The sequence below is a fragment of the Thalassophryne amazonica genome, chromosome 14, assembly GCF_902500255.1.
Source record: "Thalassophryne amazonica chromosome 14, fThaAma1.1, whole genome shotgun sequence".
NCBI lineage: Eukaryota > Metazoa > Chordata > Actinopteri > Batrachoidiformes > Batrachoididae > Thalassophryne > Thalassophryne amazonica.
Genome location: NC_047116.1, coordinates 18,035,169 through 18,057,233, shown reverse-complemented (window position 1 = coordinate 18,057,233; position 22,065 = coordinate 18,035,169). Strand labels below are relative to the sequence as shown.

The following is a 22,065-nucleotide window of genomic DNA, read 5'->3' as shown; positions in this document are numbered from 1 at the left end:
TTGTCCGGGATTTCCAACACACACAGGAATTCAGAACACATGGGAAGCTGGGAACAAGTGGCGTAAAACTGACAGGGGGTTGCATGCATGTGTGTGTGAAAGTTACATAACACTGTTGATATAATGTCCATGAGGTTAAACAACAGGATGACAAAGATGAAAATGGCATGTGTTAAAGGAACATCCGGCACTGAATGTCAACTACTTATTCCCCATGTGCCACAATTTTAGTATCATTCCACTGAAATAATACATGACATCCCTGTGTGCTTGCCCTCTTGCTGGTCTGATGCAAGAATTTTCCACAAGACAATAAATGAGGGTGGAACAACAACTACACACTGAGATTGGGGGAATTTCTTTTCTCAATTATCTGCTCCCTGCATGTTTTCTCGGAATGCACACAAAGAATTTAAGCTTATTTTGTACTTTATCTCAGTATTGTGTGCCCTAGCATTAAGAAAGATAGCATACAAAAATGTATTGAATGCCTCAATAATGGTAGACAGTACAATATCTCAAGCACAGCAAATAGCCAATGCAATATGTTGTTCAAAATTTTTTCTGCAAAACATCAAATGTAACTTTGATGGTATGATTATGACAAGATGTTTCAATGTTAGGCTGACAGTTTGGCAAAACTTTGCTTTTTTTCCTTTTTTAAGCATTGCAGGCTTGCAAAACCAGCAGTGTGGATTACTGAGGTAGGGATGTAGACAAATACACATTTTTTTTCCTCAAACTAGAACCGGAAGGCAAGTCTGATGCGCAAGATGGAACATGCAGCCATTCAAAACACGGCGATGGCAGGCAAACAAAGAACAATAAAAACTAGGAATGTCCTAATGAAATTTTCTTGCCCAGATCCTGATAATATTTTATACAGAGTCCTGATCAGACACTTGTATTTTTCTAAATATTACACTTGCAGAGAGTAGAACCAGGTGACCAAACAGTGATTGAGTGCTACACCTAAAACAAAATGCATATAAACTTTAGACAACTTAATATTCCCAACCAATCACAAGTCACTTACATAGTGCTCACCTTTAAAAAACAAAGTGGCTATTCATTTTGATTCCGCATCTTACCCGTGATGTCATCTGTGTGCGCTGGTCTTTCCTGAGTCCATAAATGTACCAGGTGACCCACAAGAACTTGTTTGCAGCGGGAACCCTTTTTTTTTTTCTTAAATCATTAATCATGTTACCCGTGATTTTTTAAATCAGTAGCAGTCACATGACAATGACGATAATTTGATAGTTTGCAGTACGATACTTGCACACAAAGCGGAACGGATCTGGCACCATCTGACACTAAACGGGTGAGTTATTTATGATGAAAACAGACATTTTACTGAAAATATGGAGGGGTGAGGATTCTGATCAGTGCAATTTTGGCTGCGTGTGCACCCAGCCACTCCCTCTTCAGACAGACATGCTAAAGTAAATAAATGGTAAATGGACTGCATTTATATAGCGCTTTTCCATCTGCATCAGACGCTCAAAGCGCATTACAATTATGCCTCACATTCACCCCGATGTCAGCGTGCTGCCATACAAGGCGCTCACTACACACCAGGAGCAATAGGGGATTAAAGGCCTTGCCCAAGGGCCCTTAGTGATTTTCCAGTCAGGCAGGGATTTCAACCCATGAGCTTCTGGACTCAAGCCCAACACCTTAACCACTAGACCATCACCTCCCCTAAAGTACATGGTCTACTCTTGAATGCTGCTATGGGCACACAGCTGGAGGCTTTTTTGCTGAAGTACACTGAGATCCCAACAAATACTTGGAAACTTACACATTCAGGTAGCTACACTGACACACAAAACAGTTCATTACCTCATCTGCTTTCGTAAACTTTCCACTTTAAGGTTTTTAAAAATTTTACAGTATTCTTTGATATGGAGGGCTCTTGATAACATTATCGGTTCCGCTTATCGATCCGATTCCTTATCGATACCTCTTGTGAATTTTCTGTGAACTAAAAGTAGGCTTTACAGGTTTCTATGTCAACAACATTTTACTGAGTCTTAAAGTAAATAAATATGAAATTGGTCACTGGATCCTTGATCTCTAGACATAAATAGAAGTAAAGAAAATCTATAGCTTTTGTCAAAAGCATTTACTTTCACATATTAATGGCACAAATGTAACTCCATAGCCTCTAAGCTGAGCTCGCCGGCTGCACTGCACGTCAGGATGTAATTCATAAAACATGGACAACGTCTCATTTTGGGAGAAAAATAAATGTTTTGGTTTGTTGTCTGTATTACAACATTTGGAAAGGAGGTGTCATTTGATTTGAAATGCCGATTCACTTTGAAGTTATTACTTCACACTGGACTACGAGGTCTATTAGAAAAGTATCCGACATTTTTTTTCAAAAACCATATGGATTTGAATCACGTGTGATTACATCAGACATGCTTGAACCCTCGTGGGCATGCGAGAGTTTTTTCACGCCTGTCGGTTACATCATTCGCCTGTGGGCAGTCTTTGAGTGAGGAGTGGCCCACCCTCTTGTCGATTTTTTCATTGTTTACGAATGGCTCAGAGACTGCTGCTTTGTTTGATCAAACTTTTCAAAAACTGTAAGGCACAACTGAGTGGACACCGTTCGATAAATTCAGCTGGTTTTCGGTAAAAATTTTAACGGCTGATGAGAGATTTTGGTCTGTAAGTGTCGCTTTAAGGACGGCCCACGGTGCCTGACGGCGATCTGCGCTCCGAGGCGGCGGCATCTCGCTGTTTCAAGCTGAAAACTTCCACATTTCAGGCTCTGTTCACCCAGGTCATCGTCAGAGAAGTTTCAGAAGAGGTCAGCATGAGGAGTTTATGCGGACATTCCACTGTTAAAGGAGATTTTGTAATGAAAGAACGTGCGGGCAGATTCGCATGTCGGGCCGGACCTGACCGCGGGGGGGTTGCGACAGGAAAAACACCTCCATTGGAAACCTTAACGGACAAGTTGGAACATGCCCAGCTGTTTAACAATTTCTCAGATACTCACTTGTTGAAAGCCATCAAAAGCTGCCTGAATTTTACAAATGGTTTTCAACACGGAGGTGTTTTTCCTGTCGCGGCGCAGATGGATTTGCGGCGTCGTCATGGAACCGACTGGGCGAATTTGCCCGCACGTTCTTTCATTACAAAATCAACTTTAACAGTGGAATGTCCGCATAAACTCCTCATGCCGACTTCTTCTGAAACTTCTCTGTTCTCTGAAGACGACCTGGGTGAACAGAGCCTTAAATTAGGATGTTTTCAGCTCGAAACAGCCAGACGGACGCCACCTCTGACCGCGCCGATCCGCTTTGTGAGCTGTCCTTAAAGTGAAAGAAACTCCACAATCTCTCATCAGCCGTTAAACTTTTCACTGAGAACCAGGTGAATTTCTCGAATAGTGTCCACTCGGATATCTCTCACAGGTCCTGAAAAAATTTTGATAAAGCAACGCGCGCTGTCTCCAGCAGCGTCTCAAAGGATTTCAGCCGAGAGGGCTGGACCAGTGCTCACTCAAAGCCTGCCCACAGGCGGATGACGTCACCGACACGCATGAAAAAACTCACGCATGCACATGAGGGTTCAAGCATGTCTGGTGTAATCGCACATGATTCAAATCCATATAGTTTTTGTTTTTTTTATAAAACTACTGGTTAGTTTTCTAATAAACCTCGTATCTTTCTAACTTGACTCAGCAGAGAGCGGTGCAGTGTTTGGAGCGGTACAAACAGAACGGAGGACGATTCTCATTTCTTGCCCACAGCAAGACAAGAGCTCAGTTAGTGACTTTAATCCGCATAAAAGTGACACACATTTGACATTTTAATGGCTTTAAGGGGGGTTAAGAAGCGGAGTTGTCGCTTCTGAAAAGCAGCGAAGCAGAGAACCAACGAAGCAGCAGGTCAGAGCACTGCTTCGTTGCTTCAAGCATAGCTGACAACCAGAAGCGGTTGATTACAGAACCACTGCAGGGTCTGCAGTCAATGTAGACAAATTATAGTTTTCCTAATAAACACTCTCAAAAACAACGGCCGCTCTGAAGGACTGATAAAGGAATCGCTAAGCATAAAGGCTATGTGTCAGTGGATCAAATCATTTCTTAATGATACCCGAAAAGAACCGGTTCTCGATACCCAACCCTATTCTTTGGTGGCTACAAGGTGATTCAGTGTGGACTGAGCATTGGTGCACCACATTCAGCAACAATCTTCCAAGGGCTCTGCCTGCACTACTGATGAGGACTGAGGTTACATTTAAATGAACTGTGTTTTTAACAAATCAAAACTACACAAAAAGCACAGAGAACCCCTGCAGCAAGTGTATATAATTGCATTTATATGCATGCAAATGCAAGTGTCTAAGAGACAGGGACAGAGTCTACAAATACTGTGAGTGTGCTGTCCTGTATTCTCTAGAGAACCCTGTGGGACTTTCAGAAAAGCATCTCATAAATAAAGCAGGATTTCCTACAACCGTTGTGTGTTGGTACTGGATGTTTGCACTTGAGACAGAAAAGGCCTGAGTGGATTAGAGTAGCCATCACGCTGCTCAGTTCAGAAACAGAACAAACGCCAAAGTAAACTGCAACATATTTCTGGACAGAGTATAATGCTTGTCACCATAAAAATAAATACCCCAAAAACATTAAAAAGAGCAATATCAAAATGCACATGTTCTAAATCATACATATGGTCAACACAAGTTATATCAGCACTGTATTATCATAGATATAGTTAGCTGAACTGTGGCTCAGTTGGTTGGATTTTGGACTTTTAGTGACGAATCTCTCCACAAAGTTACTGCAGCTTTGCCTTCAGATGTCAGACTGTCTTAGATAAATGTGTAACAAATTAATCTAAAAGCACTAAAACACAATCTCAAGCACAGCCACACCAGAGAGGAAAGCTCCTTGCCTGTGATAAGACACTTCTTCTGAGAGATAATTTTGTTGGCATTGTATGCAACTCAGATGAGGTAATCAAAATGCTCCTTTATTCCCTCTTGTTAAGAAGGCTCTGCAAGTATTTGGATAGGCACAACAGGATTCAACTTCTGTGACCGGTGTCATGGTTCTCAAGCTCATTATCTCAGAAAACTCCACATCAAAACACTTTAAAACAACAAATTTGCACTTGTCAAAGTGGGACAACACAACAGGGCACCGTTAATGTCCTAAAGGGCCTTTCACATCGCAACTGTAAACAGTTAATGTGTCCGGTTGTGTCAGGCGCCTTGGGGGCGTTAACATGTTCAACGCGACAAGCGGGCAGGGGTTGCTATGTCACACTCTGGATTTTCCCACAACTCCAAAAGCTGAGCGATCACCATCTTGGATCTGTAGAACCACAAAAAAGCTTTAAAAAAAAAAAAAAAAAAAACAGCAGAATAACGAGTCTACCATCACCCTGCTGAGAGAAGCTTTTTTTTTCCCGAGGTACTTTTCGGAGTGATGCGAGCCGAGTGAGGATCGATCAAACCGCGACAGCGTGCAGTGTCGCATGGAGCAGCCGGAGTTCAGGCATCATTCCGGGGCAGAGTGAGACAGGCAGCCTGGATGATGGAGCAGACCGACTCAATACAAAATTCTTCACTTTTGGATACATACAAACACCCAGTATGATAAACGGCGCTTAGTTCTGCAGCTTAGTCTAAGGTGAGAATAATTTAAAAATAAAATGTTACTGCACTGCTGAAGTTTTACTCGGCTAAGGTTAGCTTAGCCTTTTAGCACAGTTGAGCTGAGTGAACACTTTCATTTGTAAATGGTTCAGTCTATTTTTATTTTTAATAAAAAAAATTTAAAAAAAAAGCTACAGCTTTTTTTGTTGCTTCTGAGACCACAAAAGCTCAACTTTAAATAACTTAGATTTTTTTAGGGCTTTTTTTTTTCCAGGGGGGTTTTCCTGTTTAGCGTTTCTTCATATATTTAAGAAATATTTGTTATTTCTCCTACAATCAGGAACATTTGCTGTGCAGGCCCCCTAAATTCAGACGCACTTCAAAAACGTCCAGTGATGAGTTGAACACAATGAAGTCCAGCAAGAAGAAAACATCTCTGCTCTTCAAAATGGGAGAAAAGTGTCTTCTACACCACCACCAGAGGTCAAAGCTGCTGAAGACACATTCATCTGGTTAAATGTCACGAGAATCCAGCAAACCAACACCTGCTTCTAAATAAAAGGCTTGTTAAACAGCAACTATTTTATCATTTTTTAAAAAGCTGTTTCATTTTACATTTTAACAATAATGAATGGATCATTAAAAATGTCCACAAAATCAAAGCAAAGTCAAAAGACATTTGCACAGGTAGAAGCCTGTTGTGCACATTTTAAATCATTCACAATCACTAGTCAAATTCATATTTTAGAAATTACTCTGTCCTGATCACAGCATTAAAGGCAATCACATATTCTGATGTAATTACAAGTTGAAATGACTCAATTAAAAAATGATTTCATCATGAGGTTTATGCCACATTAAGAAATCCTACTTTACAATCACACTGCAGTCATTGATAAATTACCTCCTGTTGCATTTATAAGAAACATTTGTATTTATTTACAGCATTTGTTTTCTGGTTGAAATGAAATATGAATAATCTACCAGACTTAAAAATGTACACATTTCCATGCCATTTTATTTATCTAAAAATAAATGTCCAACCTTCCTTATGTGAAACAAGAAATCATCTAATCTGAAATAACATGTAAGTTATGGTTTTAATTTACAGATGAAGAAAGGTTTCTAAAGAATCTTTTTTTTCTTTTTTTTTACTATTTTATTTACACGTGTTCTAAAGTTGTTTTTTTCTGGGGGTTTTTTACAGTGATCAGAAATTAATTTTGAGGTAAAAAAAACAAAACAAACCTTTTTGTGAGGATTTTCTTCAGAAAACTACCATGTATAAATGAGCAGTTCTGTGACACGTTTCTGTCACTGATCTGTATATAACAGTGTTTTATACAGATCAGTGGTTTCTGCCACTGTGGTCTTCAGTGTTTTGGCCTGATGCCTTATTTCTATTGGACAGGGCGAAGCTACATCACAGTGCACAGCAGCAAAAGTTGGATTGCGTTGAACTTTGACCGCGGCAACTGATGACAAGCGGCGACATGCGCTCCTGGGAGGCGTCGTTTTAGCTTGGTTTTTGTCTGAAAACGCAAGGCATCTCTTTGAAAATAATACTTTTTAGACCAATCCGTGACGCTTATGCCGTGGCTGAGGCTTCCGATGTGAAAGGCCCATAACGGCTATTGTACATGTTCTCTACCAGAGTTAAATATCAAACCCTAAGCAATTATGTCACACTAAGGAAAAAAGAAAGTAATGATGGAATAACCTCTAAATAATTTAAAATTTCTCAATGACACTGTATACACAATGGCATAAGAAGGGCCCTGGTTCAAGGTCATCCAGTATCCATTTTGAATTGTATCTCAAACACCACCCAGCATAAACTTCTGCCAAAATATGTGTATCAGATATTGATCCACTGAGCAAGCCCAAGTCAAAACAACATTGTACTAACAGAAGATCCTAGATTCAAATTTGGCCTGATCCCCTCTGTGTGGGATTTGCATGTTCTCCCCGTGTTTGTGTGGAAACTCTAAATTGGCCAAAGGTATAAGTGAGTGTGAAGATGTCTATCTCTGTGTCAGCCCTATGACAGACTGGCAGCCTGTCCAAGGTGTACCCCACCTCTCGCCCAGTGACTACTAGGATAGGCTCCAGCCCTACAGTGACACTTTTGGAACAAGGAAGTTTAGAAAATGGATATACTTTTCATGTTAAGAACACATTTGAAAGATTGCAAATTTGTTGGCATGCCAAATTCAAATCAGAATTAAATGCTGAGCTGTTTGAGAGAGAGCTCTCTTCCGCAGTGTTTGAAGCTGAGGGCAGCGGCAAATTTCTGCCCAATTCTCAGCTTCAAATTGTCTGTTCATCGACCACGGATTTTCCAAAAAATGAACCGACTTGTTGCTGAAAATGCATGCTAAAATGTTAGCCGCTTCAGTGTTCCAAGGATGTGAAATGCAATGAATCGCCAGCTCAGATCGTAGCTCAGGAGGACAGCCGAACAGAGATTCTGCCCACTGAAAGGGAAAAGAATCTCCACTGAAATCCTGCACGTGGGCGTCACTGATGATACATTTGGGCAATTCTACAGTAACAGAATTACAATCTGAGCTAATCTGTCATGGTTAGATGCCATATGTCCAGATTTTGCTGCTGTTGTAATTCCATTACCATAGAATTGCCCATTTAGAAATTTACAGTTGAAAGGCTTCGTGTTTCCAAAAAGTTCAAAGTTTGCGCAGCATGAAAACAGTGAGAGAACTTAATTTTTACTCTTAACATTTGCTTTGACAATGTAAACATATTTCCCATGTTAATAAAGCGTTGAAATTGAAAACTGAGAAGGAGAGAAGGAGGGAGAGAGACACAGACAAAGAGGGGGAGAGAGACAGACATTCAGAGGGAGACAGACAGACAGAGGACTTAATTTATACTCTTAACACTTGCTTTGACAATGTAAACATATGTCTCCCATATCAATAAAGCTCCATTGAAATTGAAAATTGAGAAGGAGAGACAGAGCTGTCTTTTCTCTTTACGTCTATAAGAATGAGGCTATAAAAGTCTATAAAAAAAATAAAAGTACTTAATTCTTTCACCAAAACATCAAATCTAGGCGTTCATCTTAAATACACCTTCTGGCAAATTGTAGCTGAACTTTCAGGTCTCCTTTTTTTTAAGAAAATCCTCATAAAATAAACAATAATGATAATCATAATATTAAAGCAAACAGAGTTCTGGTATGGGGTCGGAAAAATATCGATACTGGCAGATATCCAAATTCAGGTATCGGGATCAGCTCAGAAGTGAAAAATTGTAGATCAGTGCATCCCTAGTTTAAAAAGCTTTAGGTTTTCCACAGAAAATATTTTCAGTCAGTCTAACTGTAGTTTGTGAACAATTTCAAGACTACAAAATGGTAAAGTTTTAATAACTAAATTTATTATAAAACTAGTTTTTAGTAGTTTGGAGTGGGAGGGTGGGAGGAGGGAAAAAAAACAAAACAGCTTTGTTTTTTTGACTGTTACATGGATAAGAGTAAAAATGTTGGAAAGTGAAGCCTGAAATAGCGAATGTGGGTGAAAACAGGTGAAATATGTTCACTAAAAACATCCAGGTGATTCTGCTTGAGACATGTCTATAAATGTAGACACAGGACAACACCTCTTTTATTAAGAGCCAGCTGTCCATAGCTACTGGCCCACTTGGCACGTCCTCGTTAGAGCTTTTCCTGTTAATTTTGCAATTCTGACAACACTGCTCTTTGCTTGCGCATTAAAGAGGCACTAATGCCTTTGGCAGGTTGTCACTTGCATTGAATTCCATCCTGATAATTCCACCCATAATCCATGCCCTAGCAAAAGTGCGCAATGGCGACAGGCCTCAAGATGCTCTCACCGACTTTCCCTGTGTGCATTTACAGATTCAGTAAATCAGATAATCCTCACTTATCTTGAGGGAATGACTTGAAAAGCATTCCTCATGATCTATTCTATCACATTAGGTATTAATACTCTCATGGAGCTGTCACAATGACGGGAGGAAAAAAGATTACAATCTAAAGACACACAATCCGGCCATCCTATGTGGACTCTAAACTACACAGGATTTTCAATTTGACAGAATTTTGAAACAAGCTTACTTCAGTGATCCCTGTCTGGCTGAAGAAGTAATTATTAGTGAAATCAGCCTAGGAGCTTAGAGCCCCTGCAGTGCACTTTCTTATAGTTTAAATTCATCTCAGCAGCTCTTACACCTCAAAAGACACCAGGTTGCTTCAAACATATTAATCACTACAAAGGTAAATGGAGACTTGTGAGCAAGCTCACAAAATCGTATACCCCCAACTCTGCCATACTAGCTTGCATGCATTTTAAAACCTTTGGTAGTAAATCTTTTGTGATAAATTAATTTGCATTAACAAACTGATCAACCACTCCATGCAATTGACAAACAAGGACAAAGAAAAAACATCAAGTCGGGGCACATGTGCAGGTGGTGCACATTGCCACATCCACAACACCACAGATCAGCTTTGGGTCCTCAATGGCAACCACCGGTCCACTCCCACGTCTCTAAAATAACCATTTATCTACCGTAGCCAGATGAAATGTGGGTGTGCCATTGGCCTTCTCTAGGACCTCAACATTCAGGCGTAACTAAGTAACTACTTGTCTTACTTTCCAGTGTTACTACAGCAAGGTGATAAAATAATAATGAGAAATGTTTAACAGGGGGTTCTGGAGTCAAACCTTCAAAAAAAAAAAAAAAAAAAAAAGTAGTTCATGCAACCAGAGATCTGACAGTGATGAACAAAGAGATTCTACCAATAAATATGCACTTTAAATTTTACTTATAGCAAAATATTCTGTTTGTACCCATGCAGTTGGCAGAAGTGAGTTTAGTGATGCTGAAACTGAATGATCCTAGTCTTTTAAATATTTTTTTAATATGCACATGTGACATTTTTATGCAATATACCCACTCATTGTTAAAAGTGTTCATTTCATCAAAAAATACATCTGTATTTTTGCAGGGGTTTTTTTTTAAACAAATGATAAAAGATTTGTAGGACTATGGTAGGATTTCCTAATTAATGTAGACACTTTCACTGTTGTGTTCCAGAGTGCTACACATTTTTCTGCACAGTGCAAACCAAGTTTGGTTTTCTGGTGTGTACCACCAGTCCTGAAAAGAAAAAAAAAAAAATCTGAGAAACACTGAATAAATCATAGTGCATGCATGACAAAAATTTTTTTTGCATGTAGCAGATGATGACTGAGGACTGACCAGAATTTACATTCATCAGTAAGGTAAGTAACCAGAACCATTTGTAACCCAACGTTTTTGAAAGCATTGAAGACTGTATTATCCAAGTAGTAACAGTAATATTATATTAGTAGTAAATGCTCTACCGTTTTATGTGGTCAACCTACATGTGGCAACAGCCGGGTCCTGCTGGACTGTGTCCCACACCAACTCTGCAAGTCAGGCCAGACTGAGCGCTCACACAAGTCAAACAGACCAGATTTGAAGGGTGTAATGTGCTTAGGCACAGTCCAGAATAGACAGTATGAATACACCCTTATTCAAACCTCATGAATCTGCTGAAAGTGCAAATAAGGTACAAGAGAGAGCGAGCGCACACACATACCCCCCAAATGTATCCACCACCTTACTCACATAATCTGACCCTTTCCAAGATGACAGGCTTTTTCTTCCCAACACTGATGGTTAACAGAAATATGAACATAGACTTTTTTCCCCCAGTCTGGCAGAACAGCACTTGTACAAGCTCCTCTGGAATGCTGTTGCCTCTAAATTAGTGAACATACAAAATTTTACAGCCCCCTTCATAAAATGCACTGACCACATACCACAGTATGTGCCAGTTACTGCCACAAATAGATGACAGCTTCATAAAAAGAGAGATGGTTTTCCCTTTGTTCTTTGAAAATGAAATCATAAGATGGGGCCAGAAGTCTCATTCCTCAAACTATGGCATGCTTAAATTTATAATTTTACAACCCACAAATAGTTGATCGAGTCATTTATAATACAAATAACTAGCAAATATTGTATTCAATTAATTTAATTTGAAGCCATTCATCAAGGGGAAAAAACAAATACAGCTTTTCGCCATCTCACCATAAATTGTTTTGGGCTGTTGGTATCAAAGTAGCATATATGAAGAAGATACGAATTGCTGTTTGAGGGTATTTTTCAATTTACCAAGGTTTATGAAACAAAACAATTATTGATTTATCCAAAAACAATTACTCAGGGGTTAAAATCTTTTGTTGCAGCAACACGCATACAACCATTAAGTAATGACTGTTGTGACAGGGCTGGGAAAGAAATTAAGAATAAAATGATATTGCTTTCAGAAACATTTGTACACATGCCGAGAAATTGTTAATGAGGCAAAATCTCTAAGGGATCCATCACGTAATGGGGTTGTGATGCTCTAAGGGAAAGTTGGAACGTGGACCATTCTGTGAAGTACAGATAAGCAAAGTACTTGTGCTCCGAGTGAGATAACTGATCATTTGTCTGCAGAGTGCATGTTTGTGCACTGGCGCAACCAAAAGGGAAAATGTCCACTTCATTAAATCAATTGGAGCATAAAGGGTCTGCTGACGCCTTTACTGACAATGACATAGTAAATAAACTAGCAAACAATTGCTCAACTCATTGTGAGTCACACAAACTCCACTGATTCATGAGCTAAAGCATTCTTTCAATTTCAGATGTAATTTGTGTTTTCAAAACAATTAAATACCAAACCTCAAAAAGGATAAAGATGGCACACATTTTTCTGCAATGTCTAGTCAAAACTATGCTTTAAGGTTTCTTCTACAACCTTAAATCATAAAGAGACTTTGTATAACCAGTAGAAATGTGAAGTCATTTGCCCATCAGAGGTCCAAACCCACTGGAGACTGGCAGATTAAGCAATATTCACCACCAAATTATTTCGTTAGTAATGAGTTTACTCAAACCGTCATAGTGTGACAACACTTTTACTGGCATTAAAGCCTTATTTCACAAAAAACGTTTTATTTATTTATTTTTGTGAGTGGCATTTTTACAGTTTCTAAATGCATTTCATGTTTACTCAGTCATAATTACAGATCGGCCCTCAAATACTCACACTCCCTACTCAGTAATGTTTTACTTTGCAAAAGTCACTCCATTGAATAGAAGCCCATTTAAGATTTGCTCTTGTCTGGCCACTTACTCGGTCACTCTCTTTTTCTTGTTCTTACATCTCTTCTTTTTAGCTACTACTGCTAGCTCAGGATCCAGAATTGGTATGGATCAGCATCTTCATTTGACACAAGTTGATACTGTATTAATACATCTTGTGTTTACACTGTGGTATTGAAATGTAAAGACTGTGAATGAACAGATAACTCCCTACACAGACATGGTAAAGGTGCAGTTTATGCTTCTATCTGCTTATACAGATGCTTTTCCTACATCAAAAGTTCTGCGTTTTTGTCCAGAGTTTCTCCCTCTAATGAAGTGTTGGGTTACACTCCCTACCCTGTCTCACGCACATTACCCAGCAATTTTCCGCTAGGTAATAGGCGCTCCATACACCCATAAGGACAGTGTAGGAGCGCTACTGACCATTAATTAGAGTTTAACGAGCAGTTTTGAGGGCATTTGTGAATTAACAGTTATGTTTTTCTGTCTAAAGAGGAGGAGTTCTACCATCTCTAAAGTAATGTCAGTCTGCTCTTCCATCTCCACAACATTCCTCACTGTATGAACACAAGTTCTTAGAAACAAATGCAGTAGAACTAGGAGGCTGTATTCAACACACCACTGCATTCTGACAATGTTAAACACTACAACATCCACCGCAATTATTCACTAAACCAAACTATTTTAATCAGTTTCTGTGAAGGCTCTCAGTTGTCCAGGTGGTTTCCATAGTAGAGAAGCTTGAATCTTCGACTGGACTGGGTTGCTTGACACGAGGATGTTCCGCTTCAAATCGCAGAAGCTTCCTCAGCTAAAATTCTTGCTCTGGTAGTCTGACTTCTGTCTTGACTCTTGTCAAGAAGAACAAACAAAAGCCACAAAAGCTGGAGTTTTAAACCTAACCAGACCCCTCCTACTGAGAGGCAGACTGCTATTGGCTAGTGACTAAACAATTGCTTTTAATTAGCACCTATTGTGCTCTAGTTAGCACCCTCCTAATGACAGGGTAGCTGTCCCTCCTAACGACGGGACTGACACCTCTCCTGACGAGTCTCCCAATGATGTGAATGACTCATTACCATGAACAAAAGACTGAAACTGCTTGGACCTGAGTACCCCATTGTAAACATGGGACAAAGTGCATCTCAGAGCCCCTCCTCGGTTAAGGCTGGGTTTCACATATACTGCCTTCTTCACTCCTCTCTGGCTAAGATTTTAAGTTCCTTATCCTCAAACATGTGGTTAGTGTCTTTAAGGTGGAGATGAACTGCAGACTGAGGTCCACTGGCGGCCTCTCTGTGGTGCTGGTATAGCCTTTTGTGTAACAGCTGCTTAGTCTCACCTATGTAGTGTTCGTTACAGTTTTCCTGACATCTGATAGAATACACTACATTGCTCTGTTTCTAACTAGGGATCCTGTCCTTAAGGTGAACTAATTTCTGTCTCAAGGTGTTAACAGGTTTAAAGTAAACTGGGATTTTGTGCTGTCTGAAGAACAGCACACACACACACACACAAAAAAAAAATCAGATAGCACAGCATAAAAAAAAAAATCCCAGTTTACACAAAGTTAGTCATAGTCTTAGCTTAATTATGCTCTCAAAGTGCATCAAATTAATGCATTTAACTTTAAATTGTACAACATTTTCTTTCAGGGGAGCATGCTATCGGGTCCTTCTAGATGGTCTAAGGTAAAACCCCCAACATAGTTGCTCCCCCCCCCAAAAGAATGAAAGCACAACCGACATTAAATCCCATAATATGCCATTTCATTTATAAATATAGAAACTCTGGTCACTGTCTTGTTAAAACATCAAGTACACCACTCATCATATTTTAAGCCCTCTACCTCCCAAACATCTTTAATTACCATCCAAACAATTTTAGGCAATGACATCATCGTGCATCATCCACAGAATGCAAACACCACAACTGGAGCTTTGCGGCACAAGTGTATAGCCGAGATACCACAAAACTATGGCCAGCTTTATTCACTCTCGGCTCCTTCCCATCACGTTTTCTTCCTTGCTATCCCAGAGTAGGATTAGGCCTGGTGCCCAGTGGAGACATGAGGACATTGCAGACAACAGTCTGTTAGTTCAGTTGTTAGGCATGAATTAGGAACTCGAGCCGGGTGGCGAGGAGGGAAGTGATGAGAAAGATGGAGGACGAGGAAAAGAGAATGAGCAAACGAAGGAAATGTCAATAATTTAGAATTACATCAGCAATCAAAAATGTTTAAGAAAAAAGTGGCAGAAACAGCTGAAAATGATGCATTCTGCTTCTCTTCTGCAACATCAAACCTCTTTCTAGCCTCAATTAATCCAAAGACAAATAAACCAATCCTTCAGTGATCTATCATTTCAACAATGAAAGGTGAAGTGGAGGCATAAACAAAAGGTGCAACTTTCCCACACAGACATCTCAACAGCCTCTACAGTCTTGTGTGTTGCAGGTTTTCAGTGGCATCAACAGTCTGAGTGCATCATTTTCCTCTTTTGTCTGTGGTGACCTTTAGTCACACAGTCTTCTACAGATGCACACAAGACTACAACACACAGAAAAAGAAAACAAACAAACAAAAACAAACCCCCAGACAACATCCAACAGTATTCTGATATAACCATCTCAATAAGGACAGGCTGCTCGTCCCACCTTACACGTAAGATGTTTCTGACCTGATTTCATGGTGCTCGTGCAGTTCCACTTGGATGAAGAATGAGGCTGCCTCACCTGTAGTCACTACTGTTCTGTTATTTTATTACACAAAATTTCCTCGGATTACAATAACAAATCTCACCAACAACATGATGTCCTTCATGAACTACATGTTTCAAAATGAGAGATCAAAACATTTAGTGTCGCCGCCAAGTAGATTATGTGGTTCTGTTTGTCTGCCTGTTTGCAGGATTACTCAAACCCTCTTTCCCTCTTCAGAGAGAAGAGATTAAATAAACCTAAATATGTGATGCATGTCTTTTCAGTAAAATCACAGTTTAAAGCCCCTTTACTACATGGACTATCGACTAAATATTATTTACCAGTAAACTATATTTACAGTAAATGGCTACATTAAACGTAGTCTGATTTTAAATGGCTCGATAAGAAGCTGATTTAAAGAAGTGTAAATAATGGGTTTTAAGAACAACTCTAAATGGCAAACCAGTGGATATACAATGGCAAGAAAAAGCATCTGAACCATTTAACTATTACTGGTCTTCATTTTAAAATGACATTAAAAAAAGAATAAATCATATATATAACAAAACCAACAGGCTTCTGTATATAAAAATTTCTAAAATTATCCCTGTTAAACTCAGAGAAAACTAACTGTACAACATGACAAATATATCAGGGGATGGACGCGTGAACAATTCCAAGAAACTGAATACATCTTGGAACTCATTTACAAATTTTAAGAAATACAGTGTGGTACTCGATAGTAAATCAGTATAAAGGAGGCAGTTCTCAAAAACTGACTGACCGTGCAAGAAAAGAGATGAGTGAGTAACGCAATCAAGACAGCCAGACAACCCTGAAGAAGTTCCAGGCTTCTGTGGCTGATACTAGATAATTGTACAAAGTGCAAGCTTTGCATTTTGTATTACCAGTTACACAGCTTTATGATCACGTGGTATAGAGAATTTTCTTGAACACTTGAAAGTTCAGCTACTGTTTGTCAAAACGCACATGAGAAATGCAAGCCGAGATTTGATCCGTCTTGTGGTATGATAATCATTCTCTGCTCCTCTCCACTATAAAACTGTGTGTGGCGATGGAAAATGCAAAACTTGAACTATGTAAAACTTCTCCAATCACAGCCACAATCTGTCTGGAGTAGTAAGTTTTCAAAAACAGAGAGTGAGAGCAAGATGTCTAGAGAGAAAAGCCACTAAGACACCCACACAATCCCGAAGAAGTGATAAGCTATTGTGTTGATCTACTGTTCATGTGTGTTTAAAGAAAGTAAAAATGTCTTCTGAGGAACAGGCCTATTCCTCAAAGCCATCTGCTAATGTGAAGAAGTTCAGTGTGTTATGTAACAGATTCCTGTGAAAACCAAAACTATAAATGGAAGTAAAGTATTGGTCAAAGGACAAGTGGTTCTCATGGTCAGTTCTCATGGCTGAGTCAACAATTTGCTTTTTAGTTACACAGGAAGACCGACATGTGCACAGTCACAACATTAAGTACGTATTTGGCAAGTATGAATAACATTCTGAATGTTGAATAACTGTCATATATGTTTCCATTATGTAGTTTCACTCACAAGCAACTCAAAGCCCAGGCCTGCAATACCACTTTGTTCCATCTGCACTAATCAATGAGACAAAGTGGTACCACAAGTAATAACGTAAGATGCATTTGAATTCATGGGTTGTTCCCTTCCACAGAAACAACACTTGACTTCACCAAATGCAAGTAAGAAATTCTTAAAAAAAAAAAAAAAAAAAGGCCACCAGTGCATGTAGTATTGTGGTACAAAAACAATAAAATTTTCTTAAGGTGACGCTGATATTACTGTCGTGATATTTTCTGAAACAATATATCATCTAGCAAAATTTATCATGATAGGCCTAATTTCACTTTAAAAAAAGGCACTTTTTTGTTCAATAACTTTAGAAATAAATAAAATAAACAGTTCTAATTTAAAAAATAAACTAACTGTTACCCATCACTAGGGGATGCTGACCACACAGAGGCAGCCGAAGGACAAACAACACTCCAAAAAAAAAAAAAGGGGTGCCAGTAATTCCGAAATGACTGCATATAAAATATACTACTCATTGTATCATATACCTTACAGTTACGTTACTATATTTTAGTTTTGTACCATGTCAAACATCTTAAAATGGTGTTGTCATTGATGTTGTTTGTATTGGCAATGTATCATCCAGCTAAAACTGTTATCGTGACAGGCATAATTAAAAAGGTCCAAACCACAGTACGTTATTTGCCCGATATATATGAAATGAGAGATCTGTGATCACACCATGATTAAACAACCCCCCCCCCCCCCGACTCTGTCATGACATTCAATTGTTTATGATGAAATATCTCATTTAATTAAGTAGTCAACATTTGTCTGAAGAAGCCCAACAAATCTATTTATACACTTAAATAACAAATACGATATACATATTAAAAAAAAACAAAAAACAACAAATGTCCAACTGTCTCCAGAATTGTACTTCACGCATATCTTCATATGATGTGCCGTCAGGCGGTTTAGGAGTTGCGCTTATGATGTCAACATCATATGGCGGTCCTTCACTGTAATTCAACAGACTAGCAGAGGATCTGATTGATGGTGACAGGAATAGTTTCCCATGGATAAAATGTGTCAAATAATGAGTCTCTCAATGGGACGAACAGTTGTGTAGAACATGAAAAAAAATGAAGCTGGGGGCCTGAAGACATAAAAAGGTCCTTTGTTGTTTTTGTAATGCGTGAAAGACAATTTGAAGTTACACTCATTTATGTGGGGGCGTCTGTGTGCATAAAAAATAAAATCATTTTTGTACACAATAGGTTTTTTGCACAAAACATTACTCTTGGTTTCCTGGTGCAGGCCACAATTCCCCCATCAGTTAGTTTAATAAATCCAAATCTTTTTGCAACTGAGTTTCCACATTTAGCAACACCACAAAAATTTATCCAACCAGCAGGCTCGTTGTGTTCCAGAAATAACTATGGTCATAACAGACGACCAAAACTCTCAGTTTGGTTCATGGCTTTTAGTTATTGATCCCACAAAAAAACAAACAAACAAAAAAGGAGAGAGAAAAACACAACTTTGCTTTCTCATTTTAAACAATATTGAAGATGAGCTTTACTTCTGCTCAGGGTCATGGGGAGCCGAGGCCTGACCCTGCAGATAAACTTGATGCCAACTCATTTGAAAATTTTAAAAGCTTTTCTGTCAGTTGGCATGAAGTAGATGATTCCTTTAATAGTCTGTTCAGAAATAGTCATCCTTAGTATATAAATAAACTTATCAGAAGTTACTCAGAAGCACACATAGATCATAAAGAAATATAAGGTATATAATAATATTGCAAATACACGCTGCAGACATTAAGTGTTGAATTTCCCTTAACTGTACATGTAAGAAAGAAAAGACTATTCCTCAAATTAGGTCTCAGTTTTCTTTTTTATTTTCAAACACCAAACGGGGAGATTTTCAGGAATCTGTACTTCCAGAGTTGACAACCACTTCCACAGAGCATCTCAAAAAAAAAAAAAAAAACACGAAGTAAAAAAACAGTTACTGACTTCACTCGAACTAGGAGGGTTGTTGAATGAGTATCGGTGCACAACAACTTAATTTAATGTTTGAGAAAACCAGTAAATGAAACATGCTTTCCATACACAATTAGCCTTTAAATTTACAGTCTGTAACCATGTTTAACTGCTCAGCTTGGATGGAACTTGAAAGGTTGTGTGTCAGCCCTTGATAAATATCTACTCCTACACAATGCCTGGTGTGAAGTCAGATTATTACGGTAAATCAGGCTTGAAGTGAATGGGACTCAACCACATATCTGCTACAGCATGGACTTTATTCCATTTCAGCAATTAGTCAGATTTTTTTAAACAACCAAAAGAAGTGAATTAAGACTTTATCCGAATGGAATCCTACAGTTCAGCACTCTGTAGTACACGTAATGGAATCTGTTACACTTGTTCACATACTTGTCATTGCTAAGCAAACCTTGTCTGACCTAAATCAGTGTGTTACCATGGTGCCCTTAGCAGAGGGCGTGTCTGCAAAATAGGTGTGGCTCTGCAACATACAGTACTCTCTGTACCTTGATATGGCCTACACTCCCAACAATCACTCTCAGTCCTTCCAAACAAGCTGCTGTGCACCATGCACAACAGCCCAACACAAACATCACCAAGGACATAGGTTCCATCCCTGCCTGCAATCATCAAGAGTACAGCTTCTCACCGTGTGATACTTGGTACTTTTTCCAAATCAAAGTATTTGTAATGATCCACAATGAATTTATATTATATTCAATACAAGGGACAGAGCAGACTGTACTTCCTGAGGAGATTAGGGTCCTTCAGGATCTGCCATAAACTCCTGCGAATGTTCTTCCAGTCTGTGGTAGCCGGTGTCCTCTTCTCCGTGGTGACTGGAAAAATCACTAAGGGTCCTTGGGCAAGGTCCTTAACACACACACACACACACACGACAAACCCTCATAATGTCACCCGTAGATTTTTCTACAGAGCCCCGGAAGAACCATTATGAAGCCCAAAAATTGCTGCTCTGGGTGTTGCCATGTTGGCAGTCCTTAGTCTATTGTTGTCACAGTGATGTAAAGACTTTCTTAACATCACGGTGACCCCACAGAAGATAAATATTTGAGTCTCTCATTACTACAACTACAACTGGATGAAGAGTGAAACATCTTCAAGGAACTAAAGTAGTCCTGCTGACCTGACTCAACCTACTTGAATTCTGTTCAGAATACTTGTTTATTTATTTCTGCTTCATAAAAGATAACAGCACCAATTCTTCCAATGATTTCGCAAGCATGCACGGATGCGCAACACTGAATTGTGGGTAATGACAAAAGACAGAACTGCATGTCCCTCCCTTTGGAAAGGAGGCGTGGCTAGCAGGAGGCAAAGATTGAAATAGATTTTTTTTTTTTAATTCAGGAGGAATAATGTTGGAGTACTTTTTAAATACGTTTAATATGCCTTTTTTTTGTAAATGTGTGGTGACTTGCTCGTTAATATAAGCCCTTTAAGTCTAGATATTAAATGCTGTATAGTTAACCTGACATGTGACACCATTCAACAGTGTGTGGTGTTTTCTGAAGTGTGTTTCATTGTGTAGCCTATTGTGCTTCTAACAGATCCACTTCCCAAGCAGACTTGTAATGGAGAAAAACGTGTTTTTATGGTCAATCAAAGAAGAATAGTACAAAAATTAGCCCAAAAAATAAAAATACAAGCCTCAAGTCTTCAGTAGCAGCACTACAATAAGTAAGATTGAACAAACATAATTACATCTTAAACACGAACAGCAACAATACACAGATTAGAATAACTAATAGAAATGAGTTTATATGAATCAGGAGCAGATTTGTCACTGAACGGACAAAGAGCAGCGTCAAATGCTGGAAGTCAGGCGAATTAAGCTAACATTTATTTTTGTGTCCCAACTTTAAATACAGTTCGAGATTTATTTTCCCGGAACTAATAAGGTAAATGGACATACGGTACTTGGAGAGGACAAAGTATCTCGTCCAAAAATAAATAAATAAAAAAGAAAACACCAACTCGAATAGTTGATTTGTGATTTCGAGGCTTACCTTAGTGTTCACTCCAGCGAGAACGGCCAAACGACACACGAAAAAAAATAAATAAAAAAATAAAATACTACCTAACTCAAGCCACCAAAAGCCACAAAATTACGTCGACTCTACGTATCCCTATGTTTGGTGATTTTCTGTTTCTTTTAAAACAAGAAAACAATACCAAACGTTCGACTCATACTTGTTTTTCTGTCGCAGGCTGACTGCCTCCCTCCACCTCAGTCAGCTGTAAAACTAGTCAGCGTAACACAACATCCGGCTTTAACCTTCAAAATAAAACCAATTTCAGTTGGCTGGATGGATGGACGGAAACAGAGGGACAAAAGTGATTTCTGTGATTAAGTGTAATCATATTCTCTTAGTTTTGGAGCAAATGCTTAATAAACATACAAAAAATTGCTTTTTTCTGGTATGTTATAAAGATATTAATTTTTTTTACTGGTGGCATGTACTTACAGACTGAGCACAGATTGTTATACTGAGATTGCAAACATTTATTTCTTATATGTCCCAGTTTTCATTTGTATTCCCAAGCATCGTCTTGTACTTAAACATATTGTTGTTTTTTACTGAAATGTATTTTATGCAAAATACATTTATTCACAAATGCTGAGCTTGTTTCTCAGTTGCAACTAGTAACATACACCTGATCAATCTCAACACAGCAGAAGCTAGTTTTCCGGTAGTGCACATGTGCAATTACAAACTCAATGCAATCTCAGTACGTGACACAGTCACTTATCTGTGGATGCCAGAGTGCAAAACAGATGAGATTCTAGGACTCCTCCAGGACGGATCACCAGTCCAATGAAGTGTCTTGTCCAAAGGCATGTAGCATCAGCAGAATTCAAAACCAGGTCTACATATTGGCAGATCAGCTCCTTCTGCTACCTGCTGTACTCCTAAACTATATTTCTCAAACAAC

At 38.9% G+C, this 22,065-nt stretch overlaps 1 pseudogene; it reads right to left on the bottom strand.

The window, feature by feature from the left end:
- Window positions 1-21,366, bottom strand: part of LOC117524202 — a 69,151-nt pseudogene extending 47,785 nt beyond the window's left edge.
- Window positions 21,367-22,065: the final 699 nt, after the last annotated feature.